The 23,652-nt window shown below is 55.4% G+C and overlaps 1 protein-coding gene across 1 annotated transcript in view; it reads left to right on the top strand.

Moving 5' to 3' along the window:
- The first annotated feature begins 3,079 nt into the window (after positions 1-3,079).
- The window catches only part of SOX13 (SRY-box transcription factor 13), a 47,550-nt gene continuing 26,977 nt past the window's right edge, over positions 3,080-23,652 (top strand). Inside the window, 1 exon segment of the mRNA XM_077886623.1 lies at positions 3,080-3,201. The gene's annotated coding sequence lies outside the window, so the exon portion shown is untranslated.

Raw genomic sequence — 23,652 nt, 5'->3', positions numbered from 1 at the left:
AGTTTGTAAGATAACAGTTCAGGATTGGAGAATATAGCAAAGGAAGGGTCTTGAAAAAGGAACAATTGTTTGATAGTCTAGGGGTTTGCCAGGTTAAGCAAACTATTGTCCCAAGAAGGGGGCTGTTTGAGTAGTCTATTGTTCAGATAAATTGATTTTCAGGAAGTTCCTGGAGCAAAATAATGAAATTATTTACTAGTTTGTGGGCTTATCCTCCTGGGCAATAAATTTCTTGAACAAATATTAAAGTCACGTTGATGTAAGCAGCCCTAGTGAAATTCAGGTGGTCTCAGTTCTCCGAAGCAGTAAGGCTGTGGTGGTCTAGCTGACGGATGATGATGACCGGGGTCAGGGTGGGGACAGTGGGGATAGAGAAGAAGAGGACTGGGACATACTTGTGGAGATAGAAAGGAAGATAGGAAGAATCAAGGATGACTTCTAGGTCTTAGGCTCCAGCCTCCAGGTAGTACCATTTTCGGTGATGGGAAAGATGGTACAGCTGTACATGGGCATGGGCAGGAGTGTTTAAAGATCCATCTCAGAACATGTTAAATTTAGGATGTCTGTGTATATGATCGGATACATGACTCTGAGGTGCACTGAGTAGTTTGGGAGATTTACATTAAAAACTGGGAGAATCAGGGCGTCTGGGTGGCTCAGTTGGTTAAGTATCTGTCCTCAGCTCAGGGTCCTGGGATCCAGCCCCGCATAGGGCTCCCTGCTCAGCGGGGAGCTTGCTTCTCCTTCTCCCTCTGCCAGCCGCCGCCCCCACCTCCACTAGTGCTCTCTGGTTCTCTCTGTCAAATAAATAAATCTTAAAAAAAAACAAAACAACAAAAACAACAAATAACTGGGAGAATCATTAGCACATAGTTGGTATTTATTTATTTGAGATAGCCGGCTGGCTGGGGAGGGGCAGAGGGAGAGAGTCTTAAGTAGACTCCCCATGGAGCCTAATGGGTGGGGGCTGGATCTCACAACTCTGAGATCATGACCTGAGCCAAAATCAAGTGTCAGACAATTAACCGACTGTGTCATCCCGGGGCCCCAATAGTTGGTATTTAAAGCTATGGAAACATAAAATTTAATCTACAGAGAGAAGGGGGAGAGATAGGAAAATGGGATGCAGAAGGGAATCCACTGGAAACACCCACCTGCAGACAAGGTGGAGGAAGGAATATAAATAAGGGAGGCTAAGAAAGGATGACCACTGAAGTCAGAACAAACCCGGCGGGGGGGGGGGGGGGGGGGATATGGGGCCATGAAGTGAGCATTTTGATGAGGGAGTGGTCCACTAGGTTAAATAGTGTCATTCTGCTGGGTGTTCCCAGGAAATGGTGTGGTAGTACAGAAAGAATCTTCCTAGATTCTTCCTAGGAATCTTCCAACAAACAGATTCCTCTCTCTCTCTGTGTGTCTCTCATGAATAAATAAATAAAATCTTAAAAAAAAAAAAAGGCAGTTGGTTAAGAGTTAATATTGACTTGTCCCTCTTCAATCCCCCTGTTCCCTTTTCATCCACCCTGTCCCTAGCTTAGCTGAGGTCTGTATCCTTCCTTCCTTCCTTCCTTTCTTTCTTTCTCTCTTTCTTCTTTCTTTTTTTTTTTTTAAGATTTTATTTCTTTATTCATGAAAGACACACACAGAGATGGAGAGAGAGAGAGGCAGAGACACAGGCAGAGGGAGAAGCAGGCTCCATGCAGGGAGCCCGACGTGGGACTTGATCCCGGGACTCCAGGATCATGCCCTGAGCCGAAGGCAGGTGCTAAACCGCTGAGCCACCCAGGGATCTCCTATCCGTATCATTTCTACCTGGTGACTGCTATTGTCTGGTCACTGGCCTCCCTGCCTCAGTTAGACTGATCTCACCAGAAGCCCTCTTTAGAATCCCCTCAGTGACTTCCCATTCCTTTCAATCAACAAATATTTATTAAGGGCCTGCTCTTTTTTTTTTTTAAGGGCCTGCTCTTTGCCAAGCCGTCACTAGGCACAAGGGATGTAACAGTGAGCCAGAGCGATGGATGTCCCTGCTCTTCTCCGGGACCTTGAAGTCCAGTGAGGGGAGTCACACAAATATGTACAACCCAGGGACAGGGTGGGGTGTGTGTGTAGGGAGCCCCTACATAGATGGAGCACCTGACCCAGATTGGGTTGCTGAAACACGTTTCTGGAAGAATTGATATCTAGGCTGAGACCTAAAAGATGAGTGAAAGGAGTCGGGTAAGGAAGGCCATGAGGAATGAGGAACTCCAGAGCCCTCAGAAGGTTTTAGGAGCCTGGCTGACCCTCACCTGCGGAGAAGACACTGGCCACCTGCACTGTGGGCACATTATTTGCAGTTTCCCCATTGCCACTCCTTTAACCTGCTCTACTTTCTGAGACCCAGTTCAGATAGAAGACTGACCCCTTGGCAACCCCAGCCCCCTATATGGGTGTGATCTTGGCAGTCCCCCACTTCCCTGTAAGGACACGATCACTCATGTGTCTCCCTCACAAAATGGGACTCTGGAAAGGGCAGGGCACCCCCTCTCATTCCTCCTGGTGCCCTCAGCACCCTGTTGGGCCAGGCATATTATAGGCATTTCATAAATACCCTGAATTCAAGGAATCTACCCTTTAAATGGAAGCGGCTCAGGAAGACAGAAACAGACACTTGGGAGGGCGCCGACCGCCAGGGCTGGAGAGTGGTCGCCGGCCTCGGCCTCGATCTCGGCCTCGGGGCGGGCTGGCTGCAGGTGGCAGGAGGCGCCCCGGGAGGCTCGGGCCAGGGGCTGCATCGCGCCGCCGCGGCTGTGGGGCCGGCCAGGGGGCCGGGAGTTGCACCGACAACTTCTGGGGTCTCGCCCTGGCGGGGGGGGAGTCTCGGGAGCGGCCCTCGCACCTGAGCACGGCGAGTGCGCGGCATCCACGTCGTCCCTCCCGGCGCAGGTTCCCGGCGGAGGAAGCCGGGGTGGACCTGGCTGCGGGGAGGCGGAGGGAACTCGGCGTCCCTCCCTCCGCCCGCATCTCCCCACCCTTCCTCCTTCCTCCTCCCCCTGCCCGCTCCGGCGCTCCCTCCCTCTTTCTGCGCTGAGGCCGTGGAGTCGCCTCGCGGCGGCGGGCGGCGGGCTGCGGGCTGCGGGCGCCCTGCTCCGGGTCCCGGCTCCGACCGGCCGTGCGAGCGGCGGCTCCTGGGGCCCCTCCCGGCTGCGGCGAGCCCAGGTCTGAGCCGGGCGGGCGGGGTGCGGGGCGAGCCGAGGCGCCGGGAGCCGGGCGGGCGCGGCGGGGCGCGGGGCCGCGGGAGGAGGCGGCGGCGGCGAGCGCAGGGCACCGGGCAGAGCGCGGGAGCGGCCTGGCTCGGCGGAGGCCCGCGCGGCCGGACCAGCTCGCCGGGGGCCCAGGGCGGCCCGGCCCCGAGCGCCTCCCGCTCCCGCTCCCGCTGCCGCTGCCGCTGCCGCTCCCGGCCGGGCCGAGCCGCCGCCGGGGCATGTGAGCGGGAAGCTGCGGCGCGAGGACCGTGCGGAGCGCAGGAGCGCGGAGCCCCGAGCCCGAGTAGTAAGTGCGCGCCCCGCCCCCGCCCCTGCCCCCCCACCCGCCCCCCCCGGCCCTGCCAAGTCTGACACTCGCGCCCCGCGGTCCGGCTCCGCGAGTTTTCTCCCTTTGCAAAGTTTTGCGGGGCGGAGCGGACCCCCAGGGCCCCCGCCGCCGGCCCGCGGCCGCTCCCCGCGGGCCGACCCGGGCCCCTGTGCCGAGCGGTGGCCCCGGCGCGCGTGGCGGGCTGCGGGGGCTCGAGGTCCGCGTGCGCCGCGCCGCCGGCCCCGGGAGCTCCCCGCCCCTCCCCCTCGCCGGGCGGCCGGGCCCGGGGCTGGCTCTCCCCGCCGTCCGGGCGCCCGGCCCGGGGCTGTCCCAGCGGGAAGCTGGAGCGACCTGTGCGCGGGGCGCGGGGCGCGGGGCGCGGGGCGCGGCGCCAGGAGCGGAGCGGCCCCGGGTCCCGCCGCGCATCCCCCCCGCCCCCCGGGCTCGCCGCGCCGCGCACCGCCGGCTCCGCATCCTGTTTGTTTTCTGCTCCCGCCGCTCCGGCTTCCCCCCCGCGTCCCGCCCCCCGCCCCCCTGCCCCCTGCCCCCTGCTCCCTGCGCCCCCCGCCTCCCGCCTCTGCAGTCCGAGGTGAATCTCGGCCTCTCGCATTCGCCGCGAAGCTGGTCCTGCCCGGGGGCGGGGGCGGGGGCGGGGGCGGGGGGCCCGTCGCTGTGCTCCCGGCCGCTCCCATTGTTTTCCCACCGCGCGCTCCGCACGTAAACACACACACACGCACACGCACACGCAGACACAGACACAGACACACGCGTGTGCGCGTCGGCTGCTGGACACACGCGCGCGCACACACGCCGGCCGCTGCGGGGCCCCGGACGCGCAGGGATCGCCCGCGGGACGGGGCTCCGCGGCCTCTGGGCGGGGCGTTGGGCGCCTTGGGGGCCGCGAGCCGGGCCCGGGCGGGAAGAGCTCGTGGAGCTGCAGCCCCGGACCTTTCCGGGAGGGCCCCGAGGGCCGACGGCAGCTGCGAGGACTCCGCGGCGACTTGGCAGCGGCCCCCGCGCCCGGGGCTGGGAGGAAGCCGAGGAGCCTTCCTGGGAAGTTCGCCGGGACTGTGGGAACCCGGGGCGGGGCGGGGCGGGGCGCCGGGGCGCTGGCGCGGGGGGGTCCGGCCGAAGCCTGGGGAGATGCTGCTGCTCCGGGCGGAGCTCGGGCCCGGGTCTCGAGCGTGCGCCCTCAGCGCGTAGGAAGTAGCGCCCCGCATTCCGGGGTTCAACACACTTTGCTGCTTTTTTTTTTTTTTTATACTTTATTTTTATTTATTTATTTATGATAGTCACAGAGAGAGAGAGGCAGAGACACAGGCAGAGGGAGAAGCAGGCTCCAAGCTGGGAGCCCGACGTGGGATCCCGGGCCTCCAGGATCGCGCCCTGGGCCAGAGGCAGGCGCCCAACCGCTGCGGCCCCCAGGGATCCCCCTCACTTTGGTTCTGATTCCCCTCCAGTGGGCAGCGTGAGCTCGGGCGGGTCCCTTAACTTTTCCAGATGCACAAGGGGCAGAGAAGAATCACGCACACACATCTTTGAGACTGGAATGGAAAGATCAGCTGAGGGATAATGGCTTGGAAGGCATGAACTCCAGAAGGGAAGGGCCCCCCTAGTGCGACCACGGAAAGCCTCTAGTGGTGAAGACTCAGGGCAACGGAAGTAGGTCCTAGATCTTGCCCCTGGCGACATGGTCTTGAGCAAGTTAACCTCCTTGCTCTGTGCCACGGGTTGCTCATCTGGCGTTCACAGAACAGTGCCTGGCACATAGTAAGTGCTGGAGAAATGCTCGCTGTTTCTGCCCTTAGTACTTGGCTGACCTTGAACAGAACCGAGAAGGGCGCTTCGGGATTGTGCTCCTTTAATCAGTTATAACAATTGTCCACTTCTGGGAAGGAAAGAAACCTCACACTTCCTACCCTTTCCTGATTTGGGCTCCTCAGATTCTCGCTACTCCTTGTCTAGGTCCACCTTGTGAAGTCTTTCATCATCCCCCCTTTTTGCCCCCCCCCCCTTTATTTCACAGTTTTTGTGAAAGGCACTTCATTCCTTCCTTTCCCTCATTCTTAAAAATCAATCTTGGCCCACCTGCAGTCTTTTCTCAGTGGAAATCAGGCCCCAGGAAGGAAGTGTCTCCACGAGGGTGTCCCCTGAGTATCCTGGCTTGGGCTGCTGGCTCAGGATTGGATGTGCGTTTGTGTCTCTGGGGCTGGGTGAATTTCCAGAGAGAGGAGCCCAGGTGTCTGGGGGGTGGGGGGGTGGGGAGGGGTGTCTGATGGGATGAGCTGAGGCTGCTCCCCAGGGCAAGCTCTGCTCCCTATGTAGCATCTGTGTCACTTGCTGTTGGGGCTCACTTGGGAGCCTGGAATATCCCAGCTGCCTGGGTAGACTGGATGCCTGGGTAGACCTTCAACTTTCCACATACACTTAGAGTATTTTATAGGAAATCAGGTTTTTCACAAGCTCCTTGTCTGATTCTGGACTCTGCACATGCACAGCACCAGTAAGGGATGAGCTGGATGATAAGGAGGGAGGAGCAGGTGGATGCTGCCTGGACAATGGGCTGCTCTTTCCTCTCCCTGATTCTCTAGGCCCCAGCCCGGGGCATGGGGGAGGGCAGCCAGGAGATTGGTGCTTGGTGCTCAGAGATCCTGTTGGTGGGCTGTGGGTTGTTTTCAGTGATGAGAACCAACATCACGCTCCTCCCATTCATGCCTTGAACAGAAATGTATCATGCTTATGTGCAGGCAGTGCGGCTTCAGGGGTGAACTGGACAGGTAGCGTGCCCGCCCTCATAGAGCATCCTTTCTAGTGGACTAAATAACTTGAAATAAGTAACCGAGGCAACATGAGACCCTACGTGATGGGGAAGAGCTACGGCAGGCATGGTGATGTGGTACAGATTGCGTGCATGCAGGCCGGCAGGGGTGGCCATACATGGAGGCCAGTGAAAGCTGCTGTCGGGGGAGGATGGCTGAGCTGAGGCCTGAAGGATGAGAAGGAGCCAGCTGCACAAAGACTGAAGAAAGGATTCCAGGCCGAGGGAATGAAAAATCCCTGAGGCCAGATCAGGGTTTGCAAACAGCAGTGTGGCTGGAGGAAATCGGGGGAGGGCGAGAGCCTGGTCCCAGGGGACCTGGTAGGACGGGTTAGGAGCTTGGATTTTATGGCCATTGTGATGGGAAGCCGTGGGAGAGTTTTAAGGAGGGGAATGACATGATCTGATAGATGATTTTAAAAGATTATGTAGTATATAAGAAACAGGTAATCAGAGTTGCCCCCCGGGGAGGGAAACCGCGGGTGAGGGATAGGATGGGATGGAGGAAAGATGGTATTTTTACTCTGGGACCCTTTTGTCCTGCCTGAATGTAGTGCCATGTACCTAGATCAACTATGCCAAAAAATTCAAACCCCAAAAAGCGTAGGTAAAGAAAGAATAGCTTATAATTTGGAAAATGTATATAATAAAATGGGTTTAAAAAAAAGCCCTATATAAAACTATCTGGTATAGTACTAATTTTGTACAGATAATTGTATCTATGCACACACCCATCCTGCATGAATACAAGGAAAGAAGACTAAGGCTGCGTCGAAATGCTTATAGAGCTAATTCCAGGTGCTGGACAATGGGTGATTTTTATTTCCTTCTTCTGTTGGTTCTTCCAGTCTTTGACAATGGTCATGAATTACTTTAGTAAGTGGGGAAAATGTGAAAAAGAGAGGTCACTTTGGCTGCTAATAGAGTGGAGTTTGAAGGAGAGCGCAACAGAAGAGTCTAGCTAGGAGGCCGATTCGATTCGGAATGGAGGGCAAATTGTTCTGGGAGATGGAGCCAGTGGGTTTCATTAGCCACTCTTTGCTCTTGCCTAGAGAAGGCATTCTTTTTTTTTTTTTTTTTTTTTAAAGATTTTATTTATTCATTCATGAGAGACCCAGGCAGAGAGAAAGTTAGAGACACAGGCCTGACTTGGGACTCCATCCTGGATCCCCAGGATCATGCCCTGGGCTGAAGGCGGCGCTAAACCGCTGAGCCACCTGGGCTGCCCTAGAGAAGGCATTTTATCCCCAACTCAGATTTTGTGATCCAGGAGTGTTGGGGTCAGTACCGGTGAAGGCGATTTCCAATACTGCCTGGACTCTGAAAGCATCTCACTGGCCAGCTTCCCCCTTAGCCCCTCTTTCCTTAGTGGGGGAGATCCCCACCCTGAACATTTTGCTGCTCTGATAAGTAGCAGATTCAGGACAACAGGATGTATCCAGTAAGAATTTAGAGCTGGGAGAGATGTCCATCACTTAACAGCTCTGAGACTCTGTTTTCCTGTCATGTCCCGTGAAATGGGACAGTAACAGCAACAGTACTTAAACTCTTACAGCTCTGGAGGCTCATATCCATTAAGGCTGCAGTGGTGCCCCATGTCGGACAAGTGTTGGCTTGAGAGGCCTGCTCCTGTAGAGCATCTAATGTTCCTCCCTTGGGGATGATTCCTGGGTGGCTCAGCGGTTTAGCGCCTGCCTTCGGGGCAGGACCTGATCCTGGAGTCCCACGTCGGGCTCCCTGCATGGAGCCTGCTTCTCCCTCTGCTTGTGTCTCTGCCCCTCTCTCTCTCTCATGAATAAATAAATAAAATCTTAAAAAAAAAAAAATAATGTTCCTGCCCTTGAGGAGCTGACACTCTACACTAGTTTACTCCTCCCTCAGGGGTGCTTTGAGATTGTACTTTATTGGGTAGTTCCCAATAGGTTGCCAGGAAGCCTCTGGAAAAAGTGGAATTCAAATCACTGGGCCTGCCTACCCCTCCCCCAGCCACATTCAGAGGTGAAGGGGGAGCCTTTGAATAAGACTCTGTGCTGAGAAGGCCCAGCCAGGCCCACAGTAAATCGTGCTTTGAATGGGAATTATTTTTGTGCTCAGTGTTTGCTTAAGAGGGTTCGCTCCTGTCCAAACGCGCTGCAGTCCTCACCCTTTGCTAGTCTCCTTTCTTGAACCTGGATATGTTAGCCAGGAAGGCTGTCACAGTGCCCTTCACCAGGCAAGGGACCAGGACCCATGGGAGATCGCTTTTACCTCTCCTGTCCTCTCTCTGTCTCCCTGCTCCCAAGCAGGAGGGCATGACCTAGATGGGGTCTTTGCTTGGGTCACCTTCATTTTGGCTGCCTCTTCCTTGGAGTCCTCCTTCCAGCTCCTTGGGAAGCCTTGATTAGGAAATCTGTTGCAGGCCAGCTCAGCAGGACCATCTTCGACCTCTGCTTGCTTCTCAGGTCAGGCGTGACTCTGTTCCTTTACAAAATTCAAATACTCTCTGAACAGCAGTAACATGGTGGTCTCCTCCTAAGAGTGGGTGGAGTGGGAGAGGGGGTCTAGTTGGGCCTGACTGCTTGTTCTATCCCATGGACCTAGCCAGAGACCCCTGAGGCCATTCCTGCTCAGGCCTCAAGGTGAAGGCCCCCCAGGACTCTGGCCCGGCCCGCAGCATAGAACCTGGCAGTTGCCACCTGCTGCTCCGGGCATGTTCTTGGCTCTTCCGCCCTGCTTCTGTGGCCTGCCTCATCTGGGAGCGGCCAAGGGGCCCTGTGGCCCTGGCCTTGCCCAGTCTTCCCCCCCTACCCCCCACTAGGTGCTGTCTTGAAGGATCTGGATGGACCCAGACCCAGACCCAGACCCAGACAGGACAGTGGTCAGATCTCCAAGAGGCTGTGAGGTGAGGAGGAAGTGGCTGGGGTTTCCCCACTTCCTCCCAAGGTCATCTGCAGGCGAGTCCAAGGCCTGGGCCTGGCCTAGGATGCTCTGTGTCTGTGTGTGGCCTGGCATGTCAGCACCAAGAGCACATGGGGACGGGCTGGGGGAGCCAGCAGCTGCTGAGATGTGTACTCAAAGGTTGAGGTGCCCGGGAGTGTGTTTTGAGGGTAGAGGTGTGTATGGGGTGATAGAGGAAGAAGTGGGAACAGTAGCTCCAGCTTCCACCTTTTCTCCTAAATAGACCCTTTGCCCTGCCCTTTCTGTCACTCTGGGAAGCCTGACACAGGCCTTCAAACCTGAACTCAGTTCCAACACATTCTGTATTCAGACTTCCCTGCCCACCCCACCCCCACCCCCCGCCCACTGCAGAACCTTAGCATTTATTTTAAATATTTATTTTTTTTTTAAGATTTTATTCATCCATTCATGAAAGACACACACACACACACACACACACACACACACACACAGGCAGAGGGAGAAGCAGGCTCCATGCAGGGACTCGATCTGGGGCCTCCAAGATCAGGCCCTGGGCTGAAGGCAGCGCTAAACTGCTGAGCCACCCGGGCTGCCCAGAACCTTAGCATTTAAGTGGCCTTGACCCAAAGCCCCATAAAGCATCCCTGGGGATTGTGGCCAGGTTGGAAGTGGGGGGAGGTTTAGCGTTACCCCCACATTGTCCCCTGTCTTCCAGGGACATGTCCAAGATAGGGTTTTGGTGTTTTGGTCTGTGGAGAGGAGAAAGGGAAGGGGCCACAGACTGGGCCGGACTCCTGGGGCTCCCTCCCGGCCTGGTGGTTTAGGCCTGATCCCTTCAGGGCCTTGAGCTCTCTGGGGGATCCGCCCCCAGGAGACCAGACTGTTACCTCCCCCAGTCCCCGCCCCCTGCTTGACTCAGAATGGAATGTGCAGCCTGTGGAACTGGATAGGGTGAGAACTAGTTCCCAGAGGGCCTGGTCCAGGCCTTGTCCCTTACCCCCACAAAGGGAGTGGGGCACCTTGGGGCTGGGTGCTGCTCCTTGGCACTCTGGACACACCCCGCTGCCAATTCCTGGGGGTCTGTGTCCCCCCATTAGCCATCGTAAGTCCAAGATGAGGGCAGGTGGCCGCTTGGAGGCCAGCCGGGTAGCAGGCCAGACAGACCCATCCCCAGCTCTAGTAGCTGGCGGGGTTGGGGAGCCACCCTAGACCACCCTTTGGTGACTTCTTTTTTTAAAAATTATGGCTCGTATTTCTGTTATTTCTGTGTTTCCCTAGTTCCCAAAGGTAGTACAATGATTCGCATTACTCTTGTAATCAGAATGGGAAGGGTTTAAAATATTATCTAGAACCGACACACAGAGATGCAGAAAAGTGGTGTTTCTTCTTTGGAAGACAGGAAGTTGGGACCCACACTCGAGTATTCTCCAGAAAGAGGGGAATAAGAGAAGAATCCTATAACCCTTTCAGCAGGACAGTTGATTGGGCCCATGCCCCCTGGCTCACACCCTCCTGGTGGCCCTGGGACCTGGCAGGAGGCAGCTAAGGGAGTAAATCCTGCCTTAAGGTGCCCTCGCCCGACTCCAAAGAGTTAATTCTTGCCTGGCTGCACAGGCTAAGCAGGGCAGGCCCTGTACACTCCTCGGTGTGGAGGGAGCAGAGGTCTCTGCCTGTGGGGTGTGAAGCTCTTGAAACCACCTCCAGCCCTGTTGGAAGAGCTGAAGTCCTTCCTTCATCCCTGTGAGGCTTTGGTTCCTGCCAGTCTGTGGAGGGGTGGGTTGGGTAAGGAAGGAAGGGCAGAGAGGGCCAAGTGAAAGGTTATTGGGGAGGGGCTGGAAGGAGGCCTGGGTACTGGTACAGCGGCTTGCAGAGGCAGGTGGGGTGGGAGGAGTAGAGAATTAATAGGGAGGTATCGACAGCAGAGGGAGTGGCCTTGCCAGCCCTGCCAGCCCCTGCACTGTCTCTGGATGGCCTGGCTCCCCTCTTGCTGGCTGGTTGGCAAAGGCATGCCGGGGTGCTTACGTGTATATGTGTGTGTGTGCGCGTGCGCACACGCATGCTGGGGGGGGCTGCACTCTAGAGACCTTGCTCAGCCCCTCTGGCCTCTGAGAGCCCCACGGAGACTGGGGACATTCAACCAACGTCTTGAAGGAAAGGAAAGTGGACTAGGAGGCCCAGGAGAGCCAGAGGCCTTCCTCTCATCCCTTCTCCATAACCTTCAATTCTCCAGACCAAGTGCCTGACAAGATTGGGCTTTCAAGTCCATTCTACCCAGGGAGGGGCAGGGCAGCGGGCAGTGACCCTCCCTCCCTCCTTTTCCTGCGGTGTCACCCGGAGCATGGATCTGCAGCCATATCCTTTCACCAGGAGTGATTGATGTTGGGGAGTCTGGCCAGGGTAAGGGGCTGGAGAAAGCAGAGTGGTGGAGTGGTGGAGTCATGGACATGGCATCCCCTAAGTGGGGCTCGTCATTGTTGGGGTAAAGGGCTGAGCCATCACTCAAGGCGCCCTAGCCAGGAAATGGGTCAAAGGACGGAGGAGGGGGAATCTGTCACTTCCTGCCTAGAATAGAGGTGAGTAGCAGGACAACCTCCTTGGTGTGTGAGGAAGTCAAGGGATGGACTTCGCAGCCATCTAAGTTGTCTGGATGGATGAGGCTCTTGGTGTTGTGCAGTGCAGTCTGCACAGCTGTACATCCTGACCCTGTTGGAACTGGCTCAGAACATTACAGACCTATGGTTTCTTTTTCTTTCTTTCCTTCTTTTTTTTTTTTTAAAGATTTTATTTATTCATGAGGGACACAGAGAGAGAGAGAGGCAGAGACCTAGGCAGAGGGAGAAAGAAGCAGGCTCCACGCAAGGAGCCCGACGTGGGACTTGGTCCCGAGTCTCCAGGATCAGGCACTGGGCCGAAGGCGGTGCTAAACCACTGAGCCACTGGGCTGCCCATGACCTATGGTTTCTATAATGTAAATTCCCTCTCTCTACCAGCTCTGCCTAGCCTTAGATCCATTCTCCTCAAAATGACGCCCCAAATTTGGAAGTGATTGGGGTGGAAGCTATCTGTTACCCCTTTTTGGGCATCGATTGACTTGGGAGACTGGGGAAACAGAATTGAGGGGAGGCCCTGTGGGTGAGCGTGTCTGTGCGTGTGGTGAGCAGTTTAGTGAGGGTCTGTGGAGCTGGACTAACACCACCTGAGTCCTATTGGGACAGTTGGCCCTAGGAGCCAGGTGGCCGCAGGAGTGAGGGACCTCCTGATGGGTATAGGACCTTGGGAAGTCTGACAGGTGTGTGGGGGTGCATAGGGGGAAGATTCGAGTTCCTTCCCGGCCTGACAGCCTCTGCCTCAGACCCTTTTGCCGGCATCCAACCCACAAGGTCTTCCTTGCACCCCTGCCTTCCTTTTTCCCTCCTTCATGCACAAAATTCACCCATTGTTGTCCTTCAAGGTCCTGTACTTTGACCTTGGAGGAGAGGACCGGCTAAGTGGATTTGCCAATCTAGGTTCATGTGCTGGTGGGTCGTTCTCGAAGCCTTTCCACCAGCCATGGGGCCCTATTCATTCAGGAGGTGACTGTCAGAGTGGGAACTCGGGGTGGAGGTGGAGGTGGAGGGGCCGTTTGTTCAGGCCACTCACGCAGCCGTGTGGGTCTGCAGGGAGCACTGCCTTGCAGCGGGGCCTCGCTGTGCTGGGGCTGAGAGACCAGCACAGCCTCACGTGGCAGTGAGGAGAAGGTAAAGAGAAGTAAGTCATGAGTTACTGACAAGTGGAGTGGGGAAGTGCAGGCTGTAGTGCTTCAGGAGGACCGAGGAGTTGGGCAGTCAGGGAAGGCTCCCTGGAAGAGGAAACCCAAAGACCCGGAGGGTGAGGAGGAGATCGCTCGGCAAGAACAAGTCAGAAAGGAGAGAAGATTGTAAGGACAGATCCCTCCGGGTCTCCCAGGAGCCCTGCCTGGGTCTCCAAGGGCATGTCAGTCAGGTGGCCCTAACCCACCCCAAGGCCCGAGAGGACATCATGATGCTGGAGGGAGGGGGTGTGGTAGGCCCTTGAAGACAGGGTAGCTCGGGGCTCCCAGCAACCTGGGGCCTTGTTTGGCCCTGAGTAGGGTGTGCAAGCCGGGAGGTGGGGGGGGGGGGGCGGCGCCAACACGTCCGGGGTGTGTGCAGGGCTGCCTGTGGTATGTGGCCCGGGTGGCCCAGGTCGGGAGCCCCAGCCTCTCCAGGCAGCTGGGGCTGGAGGCCTGCGGGATTGCTAGGACCAACTGCAAATTAGCCAGGCTGGCGTCAGATGCCTTTGCTGCTTCTCCTCCTCTCCCCTTCCTCCCTGCCCTCCTGAAAATCAACAACTGTGTCAACAGCAGGGTGATTGTGCTTGGCCCCTGGCCCCCGGGGCTGCCAGGACCGGGCAGGTGCTGGCAGGGGCTGCTGGAGCCCCACACTGGGAGCAGGCTGGGCCTGGCTGCCAGGGCTGCAGGGTAAACAAGGCTGCACACAGGCCCGCCAGGAGGGAGGGAGGCCACAGGCAGGCAGGAGGGAGAACAGGTGTCTCAGGAGCTCTGCAGACACAAAGGGCCTCTTGTCTCCTCCTCTCTGGCCCCGGGGAGCAGCCCCCCTCTCCTTGGCTCTCAGGCCTAGCCAGAGACCAGTGACCAGGTCAGCCAGCAGGTGCTGGCATCGAGGAGAGGGCAGGTGCTGACCTCCCAACAGCACCCCTCCCCCCAACTTGGTGCTTGTTTTTTCTTGCTTGAGGCAGAGGTAAGACCAGTCTGGGTGAGGCACCATAGGCAGGAGACCCGCCCCATTGGCAGGAGACCTGCCTCTGAGCAGATCCATGGGCCAGGAGGCCACTGTGGTCTCAGGTTCCCGCTGGAGAGACAGCAAGACCCCCTGCCTCTGCTAGTGGTGCTCAGGGAAGAATTAGAAAAAGCCCCGGGACGTTTTTGGAAGAAAGAAGCACTGAATGTCAGGAGTGATGGACCAGAAGCAGGGAGACCTGGACCAAAGAATTCTGGATAGGGGCGTGCCTGGGGGGGCTCAGTTGGTTGGGCTTGGGAGTCTTTTTATTTATTTATTTATTTACTTATTTATTTATTTATTTATGATAGTCACAGAGAGAGAGGGAGAGGCAGAGACACAGGCAGAGGGAGAAGCAGGCTCCATGCACCGGAAGCCCGATGTGGGATTCGATCCCGGGTCTCCAGGATCGCGCCCTGGGCCAAAGGCAGGCGCCAAACCGCTGTGCCACCCAGGGATCCCATGGGCTTGGGAGTCTTGATTTCAGCTCAGCTCATGATCTCGGGGTTGTAGGATTGAGCCCTACGTCGGGCTCCTCGCTGGGGGCAGAGCCTGGTTGGGCCTCTCCCTCTGCCCCTCGCCTCCCATCCTGCATGCTCACGCTGTCTCAAAAAAAAAAAAAAAAAAAAAAAAAATTCCAGGTGAGATTGGGGGCTGGAGGTGGGTGAGGTGAGACAACACCCTCCTCCGTCCATACCTTTTTATAAAACAAACCTTTACTGAGTGCCAGGCACCACACTAGGGATGGGGAGGCGAGCAAGAGTATTTCAGGACCAGCATGGGCAGGCCAACTCGAGCCGGACTGCCTGTGTGGTCTGGTGCCGAACAAGTAACCTAGCCTGTCTGAGGCTCAGTTTCCTGATCTGTAAGGTGGGGGTGATAATTGTCACTGCCTCATGGGCTGTGTGATGGTCAAGTGTGTGAGGAAATGTCTGCTGTGCTATCTTGTCTAGCAAGGGCTGTATTAGAGAAGGCTGTTATTGTCCATGTCCCTGGGGCCCAAATCTAGCCGGAGCCTGAGGAATACACAGGTAAACGAATACTTGGTTGGAGTCTAGTGAAGTACCAGAGACCGGGGATGTCAAAAGCCTCTGGCGTGTCCTGGAGGAGCAATCAGCTCTTTGAGGATTATCAGGGAGTGATTTTTAATTTTGTTTTACTTATAATTTTTAAAAGATTTTATTTATTTATTTGAGAGAGAGTGAGCGCAGAATGATAGGGAGAAGCAGACTCCCCAATGAGCAGGGAGCCCAACTTGGGGCTTGATCTCAGGACCTGGGACCATGATGACCTGAGCCAAAGGCAGACACTTAACTCACGGAGCCACCCAGGTGCCCCAGGGAGTGATTTTTTTTTTTTTTCCCCAGGGAGTGATTTTTAAAGAAAGGGCCATATTGGCACTGGGCTTTGAGTGAGATGTAGGAGTTTTCTGGTCAAGAATGTAGGAAGGGTCTTCTAGCAGGAGCCCAGCAGTGTGAAAATGCATGTCTGCCTGCCTTGCAGGCATTTGAGGATGACAGCTGGGGTGGGGGGTGGAGTGGGGGTGGACAGACTGAGAAGGGCCAGCATGGCGGTGAGGGAGTTCAGGCTCATCCCTAGCTTGTGCCAGGATCAGGTGCCAATTTTGGTTATCATTTTGGTTTTTTCTTCCACCTCTTCCCCACACCAAGACATTGTGAATAACTCAATCTCATTCTGGAATATTCTTCAATTTATTATTTATTTTTAAAAAAATTTTATTTATTTATTCATGAGAGACACACACAGAGAGAGGCAGAGACACAGGCAGAGGGAGAAGCAGGCTCCATGCAGGGAGCCGGATGCAAGACTCGATTCCGGAACTTGGGATCACCCCCTGACCTGAAGGCAGACGCTCAGCCGCTGAGTCACCCAGGCGTCCCAGTATTCTTAAGTTTAGAAGCAGGATAGTTCAGTGAAAATACCATGGTGTTGTATAGTCAGAAAGTTCCAGATTTGAAGCCTTGGGATTTTGTCACGATATATTGGGCCATTTGCCTAATTTCTTTGAGTTGCATTTTTCTTATCTGTAAAACGAGGTAATGGCATCTCCCCTATGGCAACATACTGTGAAGATTCTAGAAAAAGTTGTACCATGTCCTGATGCACAGCAATTGCACAATAAAGGGAACTGTTGGGATTACCCTCTCTGTCTTGTCCAAGTCATAAACCTTTTTGGACTTTGGTTTCTGTATCTGTGATGTGGAAATGGCAGTCTGTCTTCCTTTCATGATCGTCAGGTTGGAAATGGGCCAGGCTGTCCATTCGCAGGCATATCAGTGACCCCTGGAGGCTCGGGAGGCCTGGGTCCCAAAGGACTGGTGGTAGGTAGCCTTCCCTGGGGCACCATCCAGGCCTGTCTGACTGTAGGGGGACCTGGTGGCACAGGGGCTGTGGCTCCCAGTATTTCAGGCAGTGGGGGCCCTGTCCTGCCTTTCCCATGGGGACAAGCCCCCCAGGGGCCCGCTCACCTCTTCCTCTGGATGCCATGCTGGTGTTTGAGGGTTGGTGGGCAGCTGGGGCCAAGGCCCTGCTCCAGCTCTTGTGCCCTCAGGCCTATCTCTTCATCTCTTGGAAACTCACTCCTCCCATCTGCAACATGGGAAGGACTGTTTTGACTTGACTCCTCCTAGGAGAAGGCGAGAAAGAGTCAGATGAGGACAATGACAGCCACCCGGGTGATGTTTGTTGCAGTTTTGAAATCCAGATGGGGAGTCAGACACTTTGTCACGGCCGGTCATCTGCACACTGCTCTCTCCTTCCGGGTGGCTTACCTTCGGGTGCCTGAGAAAACCCAGGGAAGTGGGGAGGCCAGAGAGTATTTAACTCTTTTTGTGGATGAGAAATTTGAACTTTAGGGATGCAAGTTGTGGGGCTTCCTAATCTTACGCTGACTGGATCTGCAGGGATGAGGCTGGTCTCCTCTGACAGTCACAGGTTGCCCGTCCCAAGACCAGATCTGGAAGGATGTTCACCTCGGTGGAGGCTACTATTCTCCACCTCTCCTCTGTCACCTGCCACCTTGGCTGTGCCCAGTGGGGGCTTTTGCCCCGTTGTCTCTCCTCCTCCTCTACATTCCAGTTTCTCAGGTGGCTGCAAGGTTAGAGGAGGCCAGGAGAAGCTGGTGTAGAGGGAAGTGCTGGGAGATGGGGCTGGGGACCAAGGCCTGGGATTCCCTGGTGAGGTGGTCAGGTAGCTTGGTCAGGGAGCCTGGAGGCTGCCTGAGTCTGAGCAGGGCAGAAGGAGCAGCAGTGACATGTGGATTTGTCCAAGGGCCATGTACATATTTACATGCAATTTGCATATAACCTATATCCTGAACACAGTTTGTAATCTTTTTTTTTTTAATTTTTATTTATTTATGATAGTCACAGAGAGAGAGAGAGAGAGAGAGAGAGGCAGAGACACAGGCAGAGGGAGAAGCAGGCTCCATGCACCCGGAGCCTGATGTGGGATTCGATCCCGGGTCTCCAGGATCGCGCCCTGGGCCAAAGGCAGGCGCCAAACCGCTGCGCCACCCAGGGATCCCCCAGTTTTGTAATCTGTCCTTGGGAACTTTCAGATTTGTCTTTTACTATTGTTCTTTCCAAAGATGGTAGCTTCTGGCTTTTGCTCATTTTTGCCTCCCCACTCCTGTCCCCTTCCCCCCAGATGGCTCTCATACAGGGCAGGTGATTGTGAACAGAGTCAGCCTCCAGTCAGGCTCTGTAGTCTGGCTATGGGCCCTCCCTGGGGTGAGCCCAGAGGGCTGGGTCAGCCTCAAAACCACTGCCCAGCTTCCTCTGCCCCCCACTGCTCCCCAGCGGGCCACCCCTCATCTGTGAATGGGGGTTGGGGCACCTTCCTACCTGTGCTGGGCACTTAGCAGGTATTCAGCTAATCTGAGGATAAAGTGAAGTTAGAAATGAGAGAGGACTTTGGGAAACAAAGACATTCCCAGAACAGGCTCCTGTAGGCCTGGTTTTTGTGCTGGTGATGGCAGAGGCTGGTGAGGAGACTGATCTCCTGGGGTCCTGGGGAGGGGAGGAATTGATTCCCACTCTGTGGCCAAAGGAGACATTTCTTTCTCTTCTTGGCCTTGCAGGAAACTGTGTTGAGGATGAGAGGAGCAGAAAGGAAGGGTCAGGCTTTCTATTATTTTGTTTTTCAGATTGAGAATCTGTTATTAGCAATTTATGACACCAGCTCTCCAGCCAAGCACATTCTGTTCTCCAGTGTTAGGGAAGACTCTTATGGCTACAGCAAGAGTCTGGACAGGAAGGGGGAGCAGGTCAGCAATTTACGATGGACTATGTGGTGTCCTGGCCTGCACTTGGGGATAACTTTGCATCGGGCCGACCTGAGCCCCATCCTGTGTGGGGAGGAGCCCTTCCGGACGGCATGGCATCCCCACGTGAGCCCACATGGCTCATATGAGCTGGGTGAGTGGGCTCCCCTCCACACGCATGCTCACTGGGCCTCTGGCTCCAGATTTCTCTATGAAGTGGGGTCAGGGCTGTGATGCTCAGAACAGAGCCACCGTAGAGTTTCTCAAGAGAGGAGGTCTGAGAAGACACCAACAAGGAAAGGGAAATAGAACGGTGTGCAAGAGGACCCCGGAAGAGGGGGCGTGGGCAAGATGACCCGTGGAAAGATTGGCATGCAAGCAAAACAACCCACCCTTTCTGCAAAAGTGCTGAGCTGATGGAATTGAGCTTGGTGGCCATGAGATTGGGCCATAGATAGAGCTCTGTGGGTGCCTGGGCTTTGTGGTACAGGGGTCCCGGAAGATGATGCAAAGGTAGGAGTGGCACCTGTAGCGCCATCTCCCCCAGTCTGTCCTCCACGCCCCTCTGGACTCATCGCTGGGCCCCATTCCTGGAAGCAGGTTCCCTTCCTCCACCCAAGCACGTAAGTTGGTCCCAGTCGTCCATTCAGTTCGTCTTATTCTTCCCCCAACTATTGGGCTTGGATGAGAAGTAGCTTCATTAGCTGTTCTTCAAAGAGTTGGTGTCCCCCAAGGGTCCCTCATGCCAAAGGGCAGGGAACTGGGCGGTGGCAGGGGAGCTTCTCAGCATTAGGGACTGTGGTGCCCCCTCTCCTGGCCTCTGCCTCTTGGCTGGGAGGGGCCCAGGCCACTTTGGGGAGAGCGAACCACTCAAAAGGGATTACTTGGCGTCCTGGCCAGGTGCTTGATTAGTGGTGCTTGATTAGTGCCGTTGGATGGTTGGTAAAGGGCAGATTTGTTGGAAGGATAGAAGCTTCTGTGGCATCCTGGGAAGAGCCCAGGCTAGGACCATGTGCACTGGGCAGTGAGAGAACGGGCCTGGTTTCCAGCTGTGAGGTTTGGACTATTATCTGATTATTTTCCGCACACAGCTGACGGCCAGACCATTGGTCCCAAGACAGGTTACTTGTCCTCTGTTTTCTGAGCTGCTGTCCTCCTGTCCAGCCAGCTCAAGGCTCTTTCCAGGGGTTCATCAAAGGATGAGCTGCAGGATTGGATTTTGCACAGTTAAGTTCAGTAACTGTGTATGGAGCATATAGTCTGGGCCCAGCACCAGACCTGGGGTCCAGGGCAACCGCCGTGTCCTGCTAAGGTAACTTTTGGATTGTAAAGAACAGCGGTGGCTCAGCCACCCACCAAGAGCCTTGCAGGGTGGAAAAGACTTAGACGGCAGTCAGGCAGGGCCCGCCACAGTCGGAGCAGGTCAAGGAGCTAGGACTGTGTTGACAATGAGGAACCAGAGGATGTTTCAGAGACTTTTCCAATGGCTAGCTCATTCATTCAGACTGAAACTTCTGTTTCATTGTTCTGTGAAAAATTCTAACAGAACCCTGTTCTTTTTCTTCCCATTCAAAGACATTTTTGCTGCCTCAAATCATGCTGAATCATCTGGTAATCGAGACAACTTTCCTTTCTATGCGAGGAGGCTAGTGGGCTCCCAGGGTGTGGGGCTAAGGCTGGCGGCTCTGGGGGGTGCCTTTTCCCTGCCTGCCCAGACCCATGCTGCCCTGGGCTTCGGTCCTGCTCCGGGCCCAAGTAAATACGTGTGGCCAGCTTTCGTGGGAAAGACAGCATGTGCCGTTTCTTAACAAATGGGCAAATTTACATGGTTCAGGATTGAGAATTCTTTTTTTGAAGATTTTATTTATTTATTTGAGAGAATGGGAGATTATGTGAGAGAGAGAGAGAGAGAGAGAGTGCCCAAGCGGGTGGGCGGAGAGGGAGAGGGAGTATAGACTCCCCACTGAGCAGGGAGCCCAATGCTAGACTTGATCCCAGGATCTTGGGACCATGACCTGAGCTGAAGGCAGATGCTTAACTGACTGAGCCACCCAGGCGCCCCAGGGTTGAGAATTATTAATCTCTAGACGTCATTTTAAAAGGCAATGGTCTGATACAATTTTTTGAGTAAATGTGATCCTCAGGGAATGGATAAGCATTACCAAGCCCTCCCATGTGAAGGAATTGGGTGAGGTAGGGGGAGAGGAGACTAGACCCTGCCCACAGGGAAGCTGAAATGTGTTTGGGGAGGTGAGGCAGAGAATCCTAGGAAACAGAGTGGCACTGTGGGAATAATGCATTTCAGCTGAGTTAGCCAGAGTGCCAGGACTGATGGAGCCGTTTCCACCTCCACAGCCTTGGGTTGGAAGGCTGCAAGGTGGAGTCAGAGAGACCCAGGGTTGTTTGTTTGTTTGTTTGTTTATTTATTTATTTATTTATTTTTATTTAAAGATTTTATTTATTTATTCATGAGAGACACAGGGAAAGAGGCAGAGACACAGGCAGAGGGAGAAGCAAGCTCCCTCTGGGGAGCCTGATGTGGGACTTGATCCCAGGACCCCAGGATCACGCCCTGAGCCAAAGGCAGACGCTCAGCCACTGAGCCCCTTGGGTGCCCCTGGAGAAACCGAGGTTTGAGTGCCGACTCTTTCTTCTGAGCTGTGTGGTTTCCAGCAAATATTCGAACTTTCTTAGAGCCTAGTTTTCTCATCTACAAAGCAAGACGAGAATAAAATACCTATTTCACAAGGTTACAAGGATTCAGGCAAGTAATGTGCCCAGTACAGGGCTTGGTACAGGGGTGGGAGTGCAGAAGCCTCCAGTAAGTGAGAGCCAGTACCAGGATCTCGGCCACTGTGGCTTTTTGGGGCTCAGTGCTGGGGTGGCCATGATGTGCAGCTGGATGTGCAGACAGCCCTCCCTTGGGTCTTGAGCATGGTCTCTGGGATCTGGGAAATGGGGAGAGCACCTCTTCGCAGTGTGGTGGGGACACCTCCCTCCACCTCCCACAGTTGTCCTTTACTTGCGACCCGCAGGTGCACCTTCTGCACAGCCCTGGCCAAGTTACTTAGCCTCTCTGTGCTTCGGCTTCCGCAACTGTAAACGGCTGCTTGCGGTCATGCCCCGCGTGTTGGAAGGGCTGGGTGCGAGGGAGCGCGCCCGGCACAGGCGGGAATCTTACCCTGGTGTTGGCTGCTCTTGTCGCTCTGGTTATCCTGTTGCCAGCGGGACCCGTTCACTCAGAGAAGTAAGGGTGAGAACCGCTGCCCCAGGTGTTCCAGAAGCTTGGAGCAGGGGTGGGGGCGTGGGGCGGTGGCGGGCTGGGGTGTGGACCCCACCATGCTGGTGCGGAGGAGCAGCCCTAGGAAGGGTATGGACTGCCACGCTCTAGCTCGGGAGGGCGGCGCCGGGTGTCCCAGAAGTGACCACCCGGCTCAGAGCAAACCGCTCTTTGTCCTTTGCACAGGGTCACCCCTTAGACTGGTCACTACGGGGGAACAATTCTACGCCAAGTAGGATAGATGTTTGTTAAATCTCTGAAATTCGCCTGTAGTTGGGATTGCCCCGAGGCATGAAACCCGCACGTCCACAAAACCCAACTGCCAGGGAAGTTGCGATGATTCATAGTAATAAACAGCCTTTAACTAACCTTTGGACTCTGGGCAGCTCAGGCACTGCCTAGAAGGACCGGCCGGGAGTGGAGGCTGCCCTGTCGGCACCCTGCCCTGTCGGCACCCAGCCCTGTCGGCACCCAGCCCTCTCCGCACCCAGCCCTCTCCGCACCCAGCCCTCTCCGCACCCAGCCCTGTCGGCACCCAGCCCTCCTGGTGGAGAGGGGCAGCGGCCTTGGCTGTGCCTCTGGGCTGCCGCCTCCTCTCCAGGTTTCTGTGGCTCTGGACTTGGGAGTCCAGCAGATTTTTTTTTTTAAGGTTTTTATTTGTTCATGAGAGACACAGAGAGAAGCAGAGACACAGGCAGAGGGCGAAGCGGGCTCCCTGCGGGGAGGCCAGGCCGATGCGGGACGCGGGGACTCAATCCGGGTCCCCAGGATCCCGCCCGGGCTGACGGCAGGCGCTCCCCCAGCCACCCTGGCGCCCCTCCTGCGGATCTAAGGAGGATTCTGCCTCTACCCCTTCGCTTCAGGTGCCTCGTCTATAAAATGGGTCTTGCTGCCGCCGAAAATATCTGAAGTGCTGAGCTTGTTGTGATCACTCTGTGATTATCTTTCTGCTGATCTGGGCTGCAGCCGGCAAGTGGAAACCAGGCACTTAGCCGCACCAAAGACCTCGGAGCCCTCCCCCACTTAAAATTTATCTCTGGGAGAAGTAATAATTGACCCCATGTGCAAATGGAAGAACTGAGACCTTGGGAAGTTGGATGGTGGGTCCGGGCCCCACCGTGAATTAAAAGCATCAGGCTCCTTTTCCCTAGTACGATGAGGCTCCGTGAACCATCAAGTGTATGGAGCACTTTGACATTTTTAGAAAGTCGCTGTGCTGAGGTCCCTAGCAATCTGGTGGTGGGAATTTTGACTCCCAATTTACAGCTAGGCAAACAGACTCAGACAATTAGGACTTGCCCAGGATTGCATTCGGAGTTTGCATCAGAGCCACTGCTCTATCTCAGACCCTCAGCCTCCAAATTCAGTGCTGTTTCCACTGTGCACTCAGAAGTCTCACCTGGGCCTGTCTGGAGCCCGTCTACAATTATATTTCCCTCCATACAATTAGGCCTGTGTGTGTGTGGATAGTCATGAACCTGGAAGGAGAGGGTTAAATTCTTCTTAAGCACCAGAGCTGGTGCCTCCAGTGATCCCATCATTGACCCCCACCTCCTGGGTCAGGGCAGTGACTGTGGGGATGGAAAACAATGGCTCTGATGGTCCAATGGGGGCAGAGGGAGGGCCTGGGGACACAAGGGCCAGGAGGGGAACTCCTCCCTCTTTCCCCTTTGGACAAAGATGCTGGGTGGCCTTTCGGTTTCCATAGGAAGTCCCCAAGGGTCCCTTGTGGACTTGCCCTCAGCGTGGCCACAGAGCACAGGCAGCTCTTAGAGACACTGGGACCCTGTGATGTGTACTTGGTTAAGTGGGAACTGAAATATTTTTACCAGGAAAGGCACCAGAAATAGAAAATGGAAATAGCAGATCAGTCTAAGGGCTGGATGGGACTTTGGTCCCAGTCTGTCACTCATCCAGCAGGAAAGGGTGATGCAGGTGGCCCTCAAACCAGTGTCTGTGGAATAAGATGAGACCCTGCTCGCTTCCCTCTCCCATGTCTGTCTGTGCCATCCGTCCCCCA

Source organism: Canis aureus, chromosome 38 (assembly GCF_053574225.1).
Source record: "Canis aureus isolate CA01 chromosome 38, VMU_Caureus_v.1.0, whole genome shotgun sequence".
Lineage (NCBI taxonomy): Eukaryota > Metazoa > Chordata > Mammalia > Carnivora > Canidae > Canis > Canis aureus.
Note: the sequence above shows the minus strand (reverse complement) of the source record. Positions and strands in the feature narration are given on the sequence as shown.